Source organism: Aphelocoma coerulescens, chromosome 2 (assembly GCF_041296385.1).
Source record: "Aphelocoma coerulescens isolate FSJ_1873_10779 chromosome 2, UR_Acoe_1.0, whole genome shotgun sequence".
Lineage (NCBI taxonomy): Eukaryota > Metazoa > Chordata > Aves > Passeriformes > Corvidae > Aphelocoma > Aphelocoma coerulescens.
Genome location: NC_091015.1, coordinates 53881314 through 53899668, shown reverse-complemented (window position 1 = coordinate 53899668; position 18355 = coordinate 53881314). Strand labels below are relative to the sequence as shown.

Below are 18355 nucleotides of genomic sequence, written 5' to 3'. Positions count from 1 at the left end.
ACTTCTTGCAGCTGAGATCCAAGACTGACCAAGACTTCTCAAACAGCTCTGTTTTCTCAGGATGATGGACTTCAGTGCAGGCAGCTCAAGTCCCAGGACGAGTAACATATGTGCTACAGACACTGCAAGCAGATGCCCTCAGACTGGAATAACAGTGTTGCTTCGAAGGACTAGTACATACCCAAGCTGCTTTGAAACATTTGCTGAGGCTGTATCTTGTTTGAGGATTTAAGTTGTTGGGAAAGATGCTGGGTATTAACCCCAGTGATAATCTGGCACTGAACCATTGGCTGGGACATGAGGGCACTAACAGTCCTTAGTCTCCTCGACCAGCTTCACCTGGGGCCTCCACCCATGCCTTCTGCCCATAGCCCCAGGAGCTCCACTTAAAGCTGGGACTTGGGCACTGGGATCTACTCTGAGCTATGTAACAGATACACCTGTCTCTTGTCCTGTCTCTGGTCTTGCTTCCTAGAGCATTTCTGGGTTGGTGTTTTAGGTGACTTTGTCCCTAGTCCTTTCTTTTGGATGGATATTGGACCCATTTTGCAGCATTATCTCAGCCCTGTTTGGTCTGATCTGCTGTTTGGGTTCCCAGGTCATACCCTGGACCTGGTTGATTAGCTTGCTTTGTCTGAGACTATAAATAGACTCTGTTATTATCACCATGGCTGCCTGCCATGTTCAAACCCTCTGAGAACATACCCCAAGGAGTGAGGGCACTTCCAGTGTTTGTGGTCACCTTTGGTTCCTGGCTTATTATCCCTTGTGGAGCTGCTCTGCTCTTGCTGCTCTCATATAAGTAAAATGAAACTGTCAGTTTTATTATCTTTTTTTTTTTTTTTTTCCCTGTGAGTACACTGTCCAAATAATTTAGGATCTCCTTTTATATAAAAAGGACAAGAAAACCTACGGTGGCTCTAAGTAAAGAATAAAGGATAATACTAAAGAAGAGCCACAAACAGTTCTAATTGTTACATACTTATCACTCTGAATATAGTCTGATGCTTGTATCTGAATGTGATATATTCTTTTATATACCTGTCAAAATTCTGTGGCAGTAGGTTTTTGACAGCATTGCGTACTCCAACAGTCCCTTTCAAACAACTTTTTCTGTTGTTACTCTATTCAGCTGTGAAGACTTCCTGCAAGGAGCCTCTCTGAAAAGACCTGTAGCTATGGTCCAGAAGGAAAAAGAGCCCTGCAAGAATAAAATAAGGGATGAGATTCTTTATTCTACTTCTATAAAAGGTAATGGTAATTATTATAAAAAGAACTTGTACTATCTTGGAGGAAATTTTGGATTTGTACTATATTGGAGGAGAAGTTTTTTTAATTAAAAATAAAAGGGGCTGAAGCTGGTGGATCCTACAAGGTAAGGAGGATAAGAAGGATGAATCTGTGGTATAGGGTCACAGGGGAGGCTGATCATACTGCAAATGTGCAGTACACTCCTCTCATTTTTGGCTGCTGTGTTTGTTTCTGTTTTTTTTTTTTTTAATGCTGAAAATTTTCAAATGGTTTTTCAAATGTTTTCCTACCATGCAAAACTTGCTTATTTCTCAGTAGTTCAAACCAGCAACCCAATTTATGCCTTCAGTTTTGAGCTTTGGCCATAAGCTGTGATGGACAGAATAATGGTGGTAGAGCTTGTTTCTGAAGTAACCTCTAGTCATCAAGTACTAAAAGAGAAGCAAGAAGATATACCAGAGATTAAATCCTGTTTTCATGACATTAAGCTCAAGTAGAATTAACTGAAAAAAGAGTGGCCACATGCTGCATGAGAATGTGCCCAGAATGGCAGTTGCTTTGTACCAAAAACTGCCCTGAGAGGTTTGCAAAGATAATTACCATTATCCTAATTGCCTTACTGAAGTCAAGGGGTAAGGCAGAGTTGGGCTACGTACAGCTTATCGCACACAAGAACTTGTAACAATACAGGAGTGTTGTTTTCCACTGCAAAAGGTTTATACTGGACTTTGAGATCCTGACAATGACTGTACTCTGTATCAGTGTAGTTTAAACTCTACAACCCAATCTCTGTGATTTTTGCTAGTAAAATTGACATTGTGTGAGGAAATTCTGCAGCTCATCATGTCTCTAGGCTAATGTCTATATTAGCTTCTCTAGTGCTAATTTGCAGGGAATGATTGCCATCCAACAAAATTCCTTTACAGAAAAAGAGGGGGAAATTCAAGTGGTGGTGAAGGACCCAGGTGTCTTCTAAACATTTGCTTTAGCAACCTCAAATATCCTTTAATGCTCCGAACAGAGAAGCAAGGGCAAGAAGAGTTGCAGAAATCAGAATCTTAACTTGAAGTATGTGACAGGAAATCCTTGGTGAGGCTGAGTATGGAGCCCTCACAGGGCCTTCTCTTGGGTAGGAGAAGCAGATAACTTGTATGGAATCCAAGGGAAAAGGGCACTTATGGAAAGGAAATAAAGAATGGCAGATGGGTTTGAGGAATACTGGCAGACTTTGATGTGAGAAGCTCCCAAAGTTCTGGGAATGTGAGCTGTATGTGGGGAAGATTTAGAGAGTTGCTGAGAGAGGCTGAGGGGCATAACTGGTGAAGGGGAGAAGTTGGTATATAGCAAACAGACTTCCACACGGGCATCCACAAGATAGCCTTCCACAAGAGGTAGGAGGGGAAGGTAAGGCAATCTTGGTGGGGAGAGGTGAAAAAAAGTTTGTTATAGGAGAGGACCGGGGGCATAAGCAGGCCTTTTTCTGGGAAAGTTAGTGGGAGCAAATCCTCTCTCCAGCATGAGGGACAAAAAATGATTGTGGTGTGAAGTTCATGAGCTTGATTTGAGAAACTGGATTTTGAAACAGGAGTCTGGTCTGGTCATTCTTCTCCACTTCTGAGGATACATCTGGAGTGCTATGCCACAGTCCTGGGCTCCATGGCCTCAGAGACAAATGGCCATATTGGAGCAAGTCTAGTGAAGGACCATGGGTGTGAATAAGGGCTTGGAGCACCTGTCATACAAGGAGAGGCTTAGAGCTGGGACTGTTACCCTTGAGACTTCTTTTCCCCAGGTTAACTTATCAAGTTTTTTATAAAATTTTGATGGGAGAAGGAAATATGGAGGCAGACTCTTTCCAGAGGTTTGAAGGGCAAGAAAACAAGACAAGGGGAAATGGCTGAAAAGTGAAATACAAGAAATTGCATTTAAATATAAGAATAGTCTGTTTTGCTTTTAAATTGTAGTCAAACACTGGAATAAGTTGGTCAGAGGTTGTGGAGTCTCTGTCCTTAGAGATCCTCAAAGCCTGAGCAACCAGCTGTAGTCCAGCCTGCTTTGAGTGGGGTGTTTGGAGCTTCTAACCTCAGCCATCCTCTGACTCTGCAAGTATGTTCTCCATACCTGTTTTCTACATTTGAATATTTTAAAGCCTCTTGGGAAGTCTCTAGATAAAATACAATGAACAGGAAGACAAACTCAAACCTTATCAATATGAATAGGAGCTTTCCCCCTGAATGAATACATTTATTTCCTTCATTAATAAAATAATACTTAAATTATAGATAAACAAATGACAACATCCAGCCCTGATAGGGAATAGAAAATGGTTTGGGAAATGGATATTACTGTGTTCTTATGAATCCTTTATTCACCTAAGTGAATTTGTGAGTATTACTCCCAATAAACTGCTTATGGGCAAATTTGATACAGTTAAGTCAGTGTCTGCAGAATCTGGGAATTGTGAGACACATTCCTGTCTCTGATTTACTCATCAGCCTCCCTTGGGCTTAGCAATGGTGGCATTTCAGTTGTGATTTTCTGACTAATGGTACACTTTAAGGAATACACTGAACAAATTAATAACATCATACAAAAGTAATTCAAAGTTCAGTTTAACTTCATGGTCACTAAGGAATCACAGCTGGACTCAGATAAATAAGGAGGAATCCACTTTTTTGTGGGAGAAGGATGAGAATTTTTCTGTTAAGGAGCTAATCTGTTCCATATTTATGAACATCAAAAAACTGCTGAAAATACAGGAATTTAGAGTGATGCAATGGTGGATTAGAATGCAGGTGAGGTCTCTCAGTGGGACAGCTCAGATGATAGCATTGCTTACGTAAATTTTAAATGAGTCCAGTGTACTCTGGGCCCTAAATTTTATGTGATTGATTTGAACAGAGTCTAATTGCTTGGGGGTGTCTTAAGTCTTTTCTCTTTGTTTTCACCTGCCTACAAGTCCTGCTTTAATATTATGCAATTAGAAGTGCATGCAGCATGAATAAAATGAGTTCTGATTTACAAAACCCATGTGTTTGTTATTGCTTAAGAATACTGATGATCTCTTTCAAGCCAGCTTTTAGATGGATGGCAGTTGAAGTGAAAAAGAACTAATTGACAAGATGGAGAAATTCCTTAGCATAATTAGTGACAAGTAGACTTCTCCTCCAGCAGGGATCTTTAGCTTTGTTTCTCTGTATGAAAACATCAGTATTAAGGTTCTTCAATAAAGAAATATTTAAGTGGATTTTTTTTCTGGTTAACTCCAGAGTCCTTTAACAGCAAAAGTGTTCATAACAGCCAGGCCACTAAAAAAAAAAAAAAAAAAAAAAAAAAAGAGTAAAAGGGTAGGAAAATAAATGTGTTTGTATTGATACATGTGGTTCATATCACACATGGTTTATATGTCCACTTATTGTTCACATAAACCCTTAAAACAATGCATTGCCTGTCCCATATCCATTGTAGGATTCTCAAATTCTCAGTTTCCATTAATATCACCCAAAGATAAGAATGGCTGATATGATGTCCCGCTGGTATTTCCCGAGACGAGTCTCTCTTAAAGCTCCAAAGTTGGTTTTTTTTCCATTAAAAATAATCTAAATTTGGTGACTCAATGATTCCATGCTTTCCAGATGTGTAGCTTTTCAAAAAAGCGCTGTTCAGCCTCTTCATTGGTGACAGCTTGTGGCTTGATGTGAGAGTTGCTGAATTTTCAGGATTCAGTGATCACCACCAACATGTGGCAGGCATATCTTTCAGAGGGGATAGTGAACACAACTCTGAGAACGCAGTGAAAAGGCCTAGACTAAGAGGAATTTTGTTCCTAAACATCCATCCCGGCAAGTAATTCAGTTCAATATTGGCTGTTGTTTTTCTTAACTCTCCTGGACAATTTTGCTAAAGAAACTTTTAAGTTTTTAAAAGGAAAGGCTGACTTTCCTGGCCTTGAGAGGTAATGCCTTCACACAAAGTTAAAAGCATGGCAAAATCTCTGTAGGGTGTTCAAAGTGTTCCTGCTAAGCAAGATTTAGTCACAGTGTTTGGCCTCACTTTAAGGTATGGGATTTGTAAGAGTGGATCTATCTGCTCTTATAGGGCTTCAGCCTTAAAGCATTTTAGTATTACTTTTGTATCCATCTAATTTTTCTGCTGTGTGAAGGAGAGTTGCAGAAACTGGGCTATAGGAAGGAAGATTGAAGCATTTAAAAAAAATAACTAGGTCCCATTACTATATTAGTTTAATCTGTTTTCTGTGTTTGACTTCCTGTCCCAATTACTTGTGTTCCACTTAAAGATTGATGTGAGCATGGAGCTGACATCCCCCTGTATTCCAACCCACAAATTTCACAAAGATCAGGAAATTTTCAAAGCCATGTATTAAAGAACTGAAATGAAGACTGGAACCAAGAGTTGTTTAATCAAAATTGGTGTTCCATGAGAGTAATCAGAGACAATAATCCACAGACATTTAAAGAAACTGAACAAGAACTTAAATGTATTTTAAATTTGATTTTCAACAGAAATATCCAATTTTAATATTTTTGGGTATTGCTATTTTCTCCTTGCCATCTCTCCTTTTATTGTTGTTGTTTGGATTTTCATGGGTTTTGTTCTTATTGTTCAGTTTGTTTGTTTGTTTACATGAATAAAAGGGATAGAAAATATTATTTAAGTATTTTAAATTATATTTTTGTGCTTTTTTTCCTCTCAAATTTTTTTTTTACATAGGAGGTGGAAAATAGAGGGAAATGAAAACCTTTGCAAATTAAACTGTAGGTTGATGGGGGTGCACTAGGCTACGTGCTCATCTAAGCCATTGAATTAATGCATAAAGAAATGTCTTTGATGTCTTGTTTATTTGACAGCTGGGAGTGATTATTTGTTTGTTTTCTGTAATAATAACTGCCAGAAAACATTTTGATAATCTAATGTGGTGGCTTCAGTCATTAGTGTGCTCTAAATGGTGAGAAATCTCCTACTTACTCATAAGACTCTGATAGGATCCATGACTGTATCTTCAATTCAGCTTCAGGCACTTCAGAAATGCAGCTCTTGGAACTTTTGCAGAGCATTGTTGCTGAAATTTAGATACCCAGGCTGAGTCCATTTGTTTCATTTCTGTACACTGTGCATCTTCCAGGGCTGTGCAGAGCATTCAGCACCTCACAGTGTGGAGCTCTGGGAGTAGGGGTATCATGGATGTAACTCTATGGGGTCCCTGAAGTGGGAGATGGTGTGCTTGGTTTGTGAAAACACAGTCCTTAAGAGCCAAAATGCATCCCAGTCACTGCTGCAGTGCTGCCTGTTTGAAGGGTGTTTTCCTGCCTTGAGCCCAAATTCCTCTTCCATTAATGGAGAGAAGCCTTACAGCTTCCTGTGGGGCTCATCTGTTCTTGCACAAATGGGGAAAGCAGCTGAAGCATTTTTTTCCTTTTCTCTTCTCTTCATTATAGCAAGAGAGAGGCAGTTTATTCCTCTACCAGATTAAGACTTACTGCAACTATGAGGAGTTAGAGAAGTTATGTATCCTTGAGGAGTTATGTATCCTTGTAAACTAAATAACGACTGTGGCAGTCTTATCCGCTGGCATTTTAATCTTTGAAACAATTTTTCTTGCTGTAAAAAAGAATGTGAAGAATTCCAGGTGAGATGGAACCACTAGATTATTTATTCTAAACTGCTCAGTATATTGGTCCATAAATCATCACCAATTGAACTGAGTTGAAGTGCTTACCAACAGTGTACCATCTGAGCAGCATCCATTTTTTGTCCAAATGACTCCTGAAATACAGAGTCTGACTCTTTTAGTTTATTCCAGGTGTTAATACTCTTCACAGATACAGATTTGGCCTTAAGCTTCATTTTGTAGTCATTAATTTCTGTCAGAGCCAACCACAGTGTAGTAGACAAAATCACACAGAGTCACAGAATATTTTGTAAACTACAGGGTTTTCACTGCAAGGTATTTTCCTCGATTTATGAATAGATTCCTGAAATTATTCCATGATTTTATTATGTTTTATGTCCAACAAGAAAAAAAAAAAAAAAGGAGAAGAACACAATACTTCAGTGCTGATCACCACATTGATACTGTACAGAAAGGTAAAGCAGTTACTTGGACCCCAGGGTGACTCTTAATGGTCACAATACCTTTTTTCCAACAACCACAGTAAGAGCTCTGCTCGGTTACTTGTGTGAGTCTCTCCACTCAGCCCAGCACTTTATGGAACTCTGTTAAACTTTGTCATCTGCATGGTTTTAGCAGATGTTCTTTTTAGATCTGTACTAAAGACTCAGACAGATCCTTACCTCTGTTGGCTTGGTGGCTGTCTTCCCAGTTTTTTTTCCTCCAATAACCAGTTCATTCTTCATTTAACACAGGCTTCATAATGCTGGCTTTTTTGCTTGTTTTTAATGAGGCTGTTACACAATACTATCAATTTCTTCACAATGGCCATTGTATCTGTGTACCAAATTTTATAATCTGTTTTTGTGATTTATGAGTATTTAACTACTAGAGGTGAGACTTGACCAAAGACCCAGACTGAAGAATCAGTATTACCTTCTTTCTGTGATGAGGAAGTTAATGGGAATAAATTTATCACACCTATAATGAAAAATTCAGAATTGCCAACTGTTTTAGCTTGTTTGTAAACATCAGTTTCCCAGTGGGAGCTCTGTCTGCACATGTACTGTCAGAATTCATCTCATGCTTCAGGGTAGCATGTGTAGCAACAGATGATGGTGTTCTAAGGACAGGGCTTTTACCTCGTTGTGGATTTCCACATGCATAAAAATGATAAGGAGCAGATTGATAAAGAAACAGCAAATGTCTCTCTCTTAAGTGGTCTTTAAGATTTGCATGAGAGAAAATGAATAAATTCTTACTGAGAACCAAAATGCTGTACTGATGAACATTCTTCCCAAAGAGGGAAGAGAGAGTGAAGGCAGTATGAGGCATGAAATGGTAGGACTTTGATAGCGGTATAAAAGAGATGTGGTGGAGGAAGGTCTATCGAGTAGAACAGCTTCTCAGTTTTAATATTATATCAGTGTTTCATTTTTAAATGCTTTACCAGTGACAAACACACAAATAATGGATGTTACAAACCTGAGCACTGCACATTGTATCAGTTGTAAGTATAAAAGAACAAAACTATAAAAAAGCAATAAACTTTTTGTACTTTAATAACTCAAAAACTGATAAATCATTAAATTGCATATTAAACATTTATCAATACTTTTGAAGTATTTATAGTGAGGACTTCATGATGAAGCCAGTTTCCTCTTTTCTGTAATGTAGCATTGTGTATCTGCTGTAGAAGGCATATAGTTTTAATGAGTGTGTACTCTTTCAGTGTATTCAGTGAACATGTAATAATGGACTTCCTGAAATGCCAGTGTCATAGTATATGATCTTGATAGAAAACACTGATCAAAAATTTCTTTGCATCTGGCAATGTTCAAGTCTAGGGTCAGATACAGATAAGCCTTTGATAAGCACGGGTGGAACTAAACTGAGTACTGAGATGGCAAAAATGCTGGCAGTCAAGCCTGATTCTTTTCCACAGTGAACTTGAGAGGGTGGATTATTGTTCTGTATATATGTTCCTGGAGCTATTTAAAACTCTTCAGGCTCATTTAGCATGACACTTTTGGTAGTAGAGAAAAAATTATTTAATCCAAAAGCAGACATGACCTCGACATAGATGTATACAGCAGCAGTGGTACTTGATGATAATAAGACTCCAGTATATCCTCATTACAGTTCTGGCAAACAAACATAATCACTATCATTAAAGTAGAAATAACACCACTCATCATTTAAGTCCTAAACACCTCATTAGAAATTTTAGGCATGAATGCTGCTTACTGGCAAGAGCTCAAATGCATAGTCAAATCCTAAAAAAGCAGAGGACCTGTCATATTTTGCAGTGCAGGGATCCTTGTTTGCATAGCGTTGCCAAAGTAGGAAGAAAAGTTATAAATGCAAGCTTTAGACTGTAGCTAATTTAATGGTAGGGCAGATGCTTTGTAGTTTCACAATTGCTCTGCAGTGGAGAGAAGTTATCCTTTATCATTAGACTGTGGTAGAAAACAGCACCAGTAATGACAACTCAGCACCAACACAACTAATGTGGTGCACTGCAGTTGAATGCTGGTTTGCTATATCATCTTTTATTTAATCTCCGCTGTGAGTATTCTGGCTACCATAAAATGCCCCCCTCGTGGTCCTAGGAATGTAAGAGTTGATGGATTGAAGCTTCTTTCATTGCACTGAAAGGAGCAGCAGGAGTGAGGATGCACCTTTGCCCTGACAGGTGATCAGGGCCAGCCTTCTTTAACAGGTCTGACTGTGTGCAAACTGGGTTAGCAGTGGAATTTCCTAAAGGGAAATGCTCTGCATAGCACTGAGCATTTTCTCAGTCAAAAGAGACAACTCCCTAGTGTGAGATTTTGTAGGACTTTATAAAACTGCACATGAATGAACACTATTGAATGTTCTTAACACTCCTGATTTTCTGTGTGAATTTGACCAAAATGAGACTAAAATCTCTCCTATTAAAGGATTAAAAATCTCCAGGAAGCCATTTGCTGCTGCTGTAGTAAATTTTCATTACTACGCCACTTTGTGAACTAAGAACAAAGTTATTTTGCTGGTAGGGAAACCCTGCTGTGTGTAGCTCTGAAGAACATCAGTGATATGCTGCAGCAAGTAATAATATTCATCAAGATAGCCTTTGCTTCTCCTTCCAATTTACCCTTGGGAATATAAAGAATTGCTTTGTATATTATTTGTTTGAAGATGCTGAGTGAGTAATTGAGCCTAGTAAGAGCACTACAAACAATGTTTTATTCCCTATCCAGTTCAGACCACCTTATGAGCACAAGCAGGTTCCTTTAGTATCTTTGTTGCAGCCCAGTGAGAAATCTGATATACTTCATAGAACTGGTCAACAGCAGCATATGGGTGGGAAGAACATCATGAACAGTAAAGCCTGCTTATAAAGCACTTCACATGTTTATGTGGATCCTTTTACTGCTATGTGAGTTCACAGGAGTTTGCATTAGTCCTCACTGAGCCTTTCCTGATGTCTGGAATGTTCATTCATTTGATGATGGAGACTCAGGAGGTGTGAGCACGTTCTCTGAGTCTCTGTTGGCAGTTAGCACTGGGTTCTTCTGTAATTAGCTTGAAAATATCAACAAAATAGCCCTCTTACTGGCAGTGATATTGACTCTGTAATGGATAAATCAAGTAGTGGGCTGTATTTAATCACCAAATTAGACAAACGGTTTTATGAACAGGGGATTGAAGGAAACCTGGTTTCTTGTGGATGTTACCTGTGCAGAGGTATAGGCTGTGTATCTGATGTTAAATTCACAGCTGTCTAATGAAAAGGGAGTCAGTGCTACAATTTTTTTTTCTCACAGTGAGGACTCTAATGATGTGTTTTCTTTTGCTATCCCTCCTTGTGAGGTGATGAACTTTTGAGATTTGCACTATTCTGTGGGTTTTGATCAGAACTACAAAATTTGTGCAGGCAGAGAAATGGGCACCCACAGATATATAGATATAGATATAGATATAGATATATGTAGATATAGATATCTATCTATCTCAATGTAAATAAGCCCTGAGTATTAGCTACCTGTAAATTCTTTTATCTCTAAGAGAATCTCTGTTTCATTCAGCTAAAAAAGTTTGTGTTACCATGAGAGAATGAAGGTAGCTAGTCAGGGATCCAGTCTGTCAGAATTAAAGCTTATGGGATGTTGTCTGTTCAGTTGTACCACTGACACTCATGTCCTTTATTGAAGCTGAAATTCTTATCTTAGAAGGTACCTCTCCTGTTTTTATTGCCTGAGAGGCCTCATGTACCTTCCTCTCATTCTGAGAAACAGAGAAGCATTGGTATCTGTGTGCTTTTTAATCTACACTGACAAGAACCATTCTTGTTTTTATATAGAATGTTCTTGTTCATGCAGGATTTTGCTTCCTGGGTTCTAGTCATTAGGTATAAACTATCACAAGATCTCATAAGGAATTAGGGATTCTTATTCTCTTCATGCCAAACATTTTTTGATATAAATATTTCTCAAATTCCTTATTCAGCCAGTCCTGGCTTGAGTCTGGCTTCACAGTCATTTCAGACATTGCAGTAAGCTTTAAAACTACATGTCCAAAAAATAACAGACACACACAATCTCACTTTCATTTCTCTGAGTGACACATATTGATTCTATGGTGTATGTGAGGATGACAAAACATGGATTTTTGGTTGGAATGCCTTGAATCTACCTCACAACTTCTTATATATAGAGGAATCACTTTTGCTGTTTCCCTGACATGAAATACAGTTCCCTCTCCAATGTTTGAATCAATGCAACGTACCTTTTTCTCTGAACAATTTTGCCAACAGACTGTGGCAGAACATTAGTGTGACAGGACAGTAACAGTGTTATGGAAATCAGCTTTTTTTTTTTCCCCAAATAGTTCTAAAAAATTACTAGATGAAAAGAAATCAATAAATTCACTTTTCTTTCATGAATCAGCCCTTGACACAGAAGTTGATGACTTGTCTTGGAAATTGAAAAGTAACATCCAAGGCTTGTTAGGTGAAAGAGATTTAGAGTGTATTAAAAGCAGCCTCAGTTTGGTGGCACATAGTGACAATCATATGAATTATTTGACTGTAAAAATACTTATAATACATTGTTTATACTGTCCAAAGTTAATAAGATAATGTATGTCAGTTTATTGGAAAATTAAGCAGGATATCTTAAGACCCTGTAATAAGTGAAAAAAGCCTATAATCCCTTTTATAGGATATATGATGAATTTTTATGAGTAAAAGATGAAGGTGCCTCATACATGTGTATGTGAGGACATCAGGAAGCTTGCCTGGAGGATCAGGTTGTGTGTATAGAAAATGTGCTGAGGCAGAGGCCTATGCAGTGAACTGCCCAGGCTTGCTGCATGCCTTTAGGAAACCTTGGGAGAGGAGGTGGGAATGAGCCACAGCTCAAATCTCGTGACTGTTTGCAGGTGGTGTTTGTAGACAACCATTGTGGTCCCATCAAAGATAATGAGAACTTTTCTATTGGTTTTTTTGGGATGTCAGTTTTTATAAAACATGGCTTTGATCTGGGTTCTGAAGTCCAATTTTGCCTTGGCTTCCTTGCCAAAAGGTTCTGAAAAGGTGTTAATTTGAAAGATTCTGCTGGATTTGCCTTTTTATGTTCTTTCTAGAAGATACAAGATGATGATTGCTAGTGATGTGTTTGATTGTGATTTTTTCATGTCCACCTCATCATTGTGAGTCAGGAGCTGCATAACCTGGGTGCTCTGGAGTTTAAGTATTTTCTAGCTGACAACTCAAGAAAAAAGGCCTGTGATATTCTGTTGACACCCAGCAGAAATTTATTCATTCTGTCACATAAACTGTGTTCTGAATAGGTTTTAAAATTGCTTTAGTGTATGATTGTTTCTATAATGAGAAGACTGGGTCTGTTTTGGCTTGAAATAGGACTACTGGTTGGTGAAAAGGCACTCCTGATCCTAATCTTCCAGCAGAACACTGTTCTGGCCATCACCTTGAACAACCTTTCAGCAGGGCATTTTACCACCACATGAGGGCTAACAGACTCCTTAGATGTTCGTGGAAGTGAATCAGAATGCAATCTCTGGGAAAAATATGCCCAGATTACCAGCAGCAGAGCAACACACAGATATGTGAGATTTTCTGTACTGTCTTGCTTGTCTCTGCCTACTGTGGGCAGTTCTGTGTAGCCTCAGTCCTCTTAGAAAAGCATATGTGTATTTTGCAGGTGTAATTAGATGGATGGCACTTAGATGAGCTGCTCTGCTTTCTGGATATCCTTCCAGCCCCAACTATTCTGCAAGTCTGTACGCACCAATGTTGGCCACTCACCTTGCAAGGAAGGCAATGTCTTCCTTCCAGCCAGTTTCTTCTTTCATGTATCAATTTTATAATTGGAGATGTTAGGACCTTTTACTTGTAGAGTTTTTGGATATTTCCCGTGTCTCCAGTTTCTCTTGGTTGGCTAAAATTTACTTTATAGCTGCTGCCCTACTGTATGAAAAGAATAGTTAATGTCTGAATAAATCTTTAATATTGCTTCTTGGTCTTACAGAGCTCTTCAGACTTCCCAGTGAGACCTTGGCTGGAGAATGAGACTGTCTCTACCACCTAATCTGTCAGAACTGAGTAACAATGTGGTTTCAAAAGGCCGAGGGAGAAAATGTCCTTTTGTTTTTTTTTCAGAGGGACACTGGCCTGCTAAGGAGGTGGGGTTCTGAGGGTCCTCCCTTTCTTTCCTTTACCTCTGCTTTGGACTATTATTCATGGCAGAATAATTGTGGATGCCCCATCCCTGGAAGTGTTCAGGAATGGGTTGGATGGAGGTCTGAGTCACCTGGTCTAGTTAAAAGTGTTCCTGCCAATGGCAGGGAGATTGGAACTAGATAATCTTTAAGGTTGCTTCCAACCTCCATTCTACAATCCTATGATTTCATCCTTCTCTCTTTTATTTTTCTACCAGATATACAACATCCCTGGCTGATGAATAAAAGAAAACAGCCTACAATGCTTGTGAAGAGCTCATGAGTAAAAAGGATAAATATGGCTGAAATGGTAAAACTACAATATATTCTGTTAATATGTATTTTTTATTCCACATTGTGAATCATAATATCTATTTGAGCAACCTGCTTAATGATTTAGTACTTTATTATGTACATTGTGGTCAGACTTGTTCCAATGGTTAGCATACTGCCTGAAGAACCAGGCTACACAGGAGGAACTTGACTGACAATTCTCTGTACTTATCTCAGTGCTGTTCTAAAGAATCACTGACTTTTTCACCTGTGAAATAGTTTTAATGAAATCAAACAAGCTTGCATTTCACTTGGTGTCTGCCTGGGCTCAAAGGCAGTGTAAGGCACCCTAGAGATGATTGTACTGCAGACTATTCTGGTTGGAATGTGATTTACTCTTGCTGGGCACCAATGAGCAGTCCTTTCAACAAGTACAAGGACAACATTGTTGATGCTCTCAAGAGAGCAAGTGCCTGTCTCACAACTAGCACTGTAACTGCCTTCTACGACTTAAAGTGCAAAATGCCATAGAAGTGTCTTCTCTCTTTAATTAAAGTTTGAACGGAAGGATAAGCTGTCTGGCAGGGCTTGTTCTTGTCCCAGTTTAACTAAAGTATTCCATTAGCAGGTACTGTTGGAGAGTTTGGTAACTAAAAAGGACACAGAAATTTTTCTAACTTTCTGAAGGAGAGTTCTAAAAATGAGAATGTATTCACTATCTATCTGCCTATTTCAGTTCAAATGCATCAAAAAGCTGGGAGTTCATATCTGCATCTGTTGGCTTCAAAGGCAAGGTTTTGGTACAGCTGAACCAATTTAAGAACTGTTTTCTCCTTGAAAGAACATGGAACCTACCAGTCCATCTCTCAGCTAGGATTAATTCTCCCTGTCTTTACAACACATTTGTTATTGTGGGAGTATTTTTTCAAGAACAGGACAGAAGAAGGCAACCTCATTACCTGACCACCATCAGACATTAGATAAATCTTTTCTGCCTTTATCTGTGCTGATCAATATAGCAAAAATTCCTCCAGATGGAATTTTCTCATGAAAGACTCTATTTTGATTACCCAGAGAACCAAGCAAATCTGTAACTCTGTGTAGGTGTTTGAGGAAAGCACAGTTTTCATGTCTGGCAGACCGTCTCACTGGGATGCAGTGAGAGCAATTGGCTTTGCTTTTTATTGAACAAGGCCAGCATCTTGCTCAAAATGCTGAGGGCCAATTTTTCTGTAGGAACAGCTTTAATGTTGAAGTCTATGCTAGAAGCAATGAGAGAGCAGCCACTGAAAGTATAAACCCAGTACTACAATGCCCTTTTCTGAAGAGAAAAACAACCACTTACCAAGGCAGAGACATGTTTCCTTGGCAGGTGCTTCCAGTGGCTAAAGATGCAATCCTCATGAAAAAAATTTTGCAGCTGTCCTTTTGTTGGAATTTTTCACCTCTTTTGGCCTATCAACAGAAGAGAATTTCCAAGTCTTCCTTGTATGATTCAGTATAGACTTCACCAGTTTATTTTAGACTGTTGTGAGAGATGATTTGAGTTAAGCTCTGATACTTGCATGGCTTAGGTTGCTGCAAACATTTGCTGACCAAATATCTACTTGCATCTAACTTAGTGATGCTTAAGAATATGAGTGGTGCCAATCACAACCTCTTCTAAGGCACTCTGTGTTTAAATAACAAAGTTAGCCTTCAAAGCACCTGGAAATGTATTTATCCTGCAAGAGCGTTCAGCTTGAACTCTCTGTTCATCTACTCATCTTAAATATAGCATTCTCTTTCAGAATGTTACAAAATTGCTCTCTTGAAGGTAGCTCAGATGAGAGCAAAGTGTCATGTAGGAAGCAGACTGAGACAAGAAAGGGAGTTGTCTTATTCCACATGGTCCCTGGAAGATAGAAAGAATTTTGTTAAAAATAGGCTGTTGAGGAAGTTTGGAGATCTTTGCTGCTTCAAGTACTATAACTAGGGAAAGAATAATGATATGTCAGTGAAAATATTCTTTCCTGTCTCTAGACAAATTTCTGCACATTATTATTATTGAGATACTGAAACTAAAATCTCTCTAAATAAGGATCTTATAGGAAAATGCTCAGCCCAGCTGAATTTCTGTTGTAATAGTTCAGCCAAGAATTGTCAAAAGTAGGAGCCTGCAGTTGGATAAATTCTTTGTGTTGAACATCCAGTAGAATCCATTGAAGAAAATGGAAGCAGACACTTGCTCATAGCTTTGAAAATCACTTATGTGTATGTCTGTTTTGGGAGCCAGCATTGCGTAGAAATATCATACTTCTCAGAGTTTTATTCTAAATTCTGAAGCCCTGTTCTTGACCCTTATTTTGTGGATGCCTCCATAAACTATTTCTAACTTTTCCCAGCAAATCTCTCCAAAAGGGCACTTTTATGGCATTTTGCACTATGTTAAAGACGTAATCTGTATTGGTTTTACATACTCACTAGTGACCCATGCAAATGTGTGCATAAAGTCCAACTGAAGCATAATAAACCCCATCTGTATTCTAAATGTGAGTGTACACGACAGAAGGAAACCAACACAAGAACATATTGCTGGCTGTTGATTCTGACACTCTTCCCACACAGTGATTTAGTGAGAAGAGCAACCTTGTAAGACTGTGTCACTGTCAATCTGCTCACATCATGGAAAGACAAGTAACCAATCATAAAGGATCTAAGGGAGAGATATTTATCATCTCCAAAGCAAGTAAATGTCATGACAAAAGGTATAGGACTTCCCAGCAAATTACAAAGAACAAATATGCATCTTAGTATACAATGTAGTACAAACCACAAGAGAGGGAGGAATCATTCTCACTGTGCTGACTGTGCTTGCAAAGATAAACAAGGAGAATCTTGAAACTTCGGCTTGTAGGCCTTTTTATCCAATTTTATTGATCAATCATACAAGAAAGGGCTAACAGTCCCTGTGTTTTAAATGTTATCTGACTACCGGCCTTATCAGATGTCAATTGAAACTGTTTGGTCGATTTCAAGCACAAAATTTTCATAGGATCATTTGGATTGGCTTCTAAGAGCATAAAGTCCAACCCCTAAACTAATGCTGCCGAGTCCACCCCTAAAACATGGATAACTGCCACATCTACACATCTTTTAAATATCTCCAGGGATGATGCCTCCACCACTTCCTTGGGCAGCCTGTTCCAATGCTTGACAACCCTTTGGGTGAACAAATTTTTCCTAGTATGAGATCCAAACCTTCCCTGGCACAACTTGAGGCCATTTTGTCTTGTCCTGTTGATTGTTACTTGGGAGAAGAGACCAACCCCCACCTCACTACACCCTCCTTCTAGGTAGCTGGTGAGGTCTTCCCTCAACCTCCTTCTCTCCAGGCTAAACACTCCCAGCTCCTCAAATGGTCATCAGACTTGTGCTCCAGACCCTTCCTGAGCTCTGTTGCCCTTTTCTGGACACTGTCCAGTGTCTTTCTTCCGGGGAGGGGCCCAAAACTGAACACAGCACTCACCACTGCTGAGTACCAGTGGGACAATCACTGCCCTGGTCCTGCTGGCCACACCATTGCTAATACAGGCCAGGATGCCATTGGCCTTCTTGGCCTCCTGGGCACACGCCTGGTTCATGTTCAGCTGCTGTTGACCAGCAGCCCCAGGTCCTTTTCTGCCCAGCAGCTCTCCAGCCGCTCTGCCCCCAGCCCGTAGTGTGGCATGGGGTTGTTGTGACCCAAGCACAGGACCTGACACTTGCCCTTGTTGAATTTCATGTAATTGCCCTCAGCCCATTCAACCAGCCTGTTCTGATCCCTCTGTAGAGCCTTCTTACCCTCCAGCAGACTCCCACCAAACTTTATGTGTTGTCTGCAAATTGACTCACAGTGCACTTGATCACTTTGTCCAGATCATGGATAAAGCCCTGGGTACAGGCCACCAACAGGATGTAACTCCACTCATCAACAGCTCTAGGCTTGGTCATTCAGCTATTTTTTTTTACCCAGCAAAAAGTGGACCTGACCAAGCTGTAAGCAGCCAGTTTCTTCAGGAGAATTCTGTAGGAAATGCTGTTAAAGGCTTTTCTGGAGTCCAGGTGAATAACACCCACAGTTTGTCCCTTGTCCACTAAGCTGGTCACTTTGCCATCAAAGGAGATCTGGTTGGCCAAACCGGCCCTTCATAAACCCCTGGTAGCTGGGTCTGATCCCCTGGTGGTCCTGTACATGCTGCATGACGGCACTCAAGATGATATGCTGCATGACTTTGCCTGTCACTGAGGTCAGACTGAATGGCCTGTAGGCTCCCACATCCTCCTTCCAACACTTCCTATAGATGGCTGTCACATTTGCTAACTGCTGGTCAACTGGGACCTCTCTGGTTTTCCAGGACTGCTGATAATTGTTTGAAAGAGGCTTGCTGAGCACTTCTACCAGTAACCTTAGGTGGATCCAGCCCCATCTGACTTGCAATCCTTGGAAAATAAAAATAG

The 18355-nt window shown here is 39.6% G+C and overlaps 1 long non-coding RNA gene across 2 annotated transcripts; it reads left to right on the top strand.

Annotated features, from left to right (window-relative positions):
- The first annotated feature begins 329 nt into the window (after nt 1–329).
- Nucleotides 330–16743, top strand: LOC138106616 (uncharacterized). Of its 2 annotated transcripts, XR_011149044.1 has the most exons (4): nt 330–486; nt 1133–1251; nt 13414–13567; nt 13822–16743. It is a non-coding gene; the product is annotated as an uncharacterized lncRNA (long non-coding RNA). The 2 variants fall into 2 exon arrangements; XR_011149045.1 differs by lacking the exon at nt 13414–13567.
- The last annotated feature ends 1612 nt before the right edge of the window (nt 16744–18355 follow it).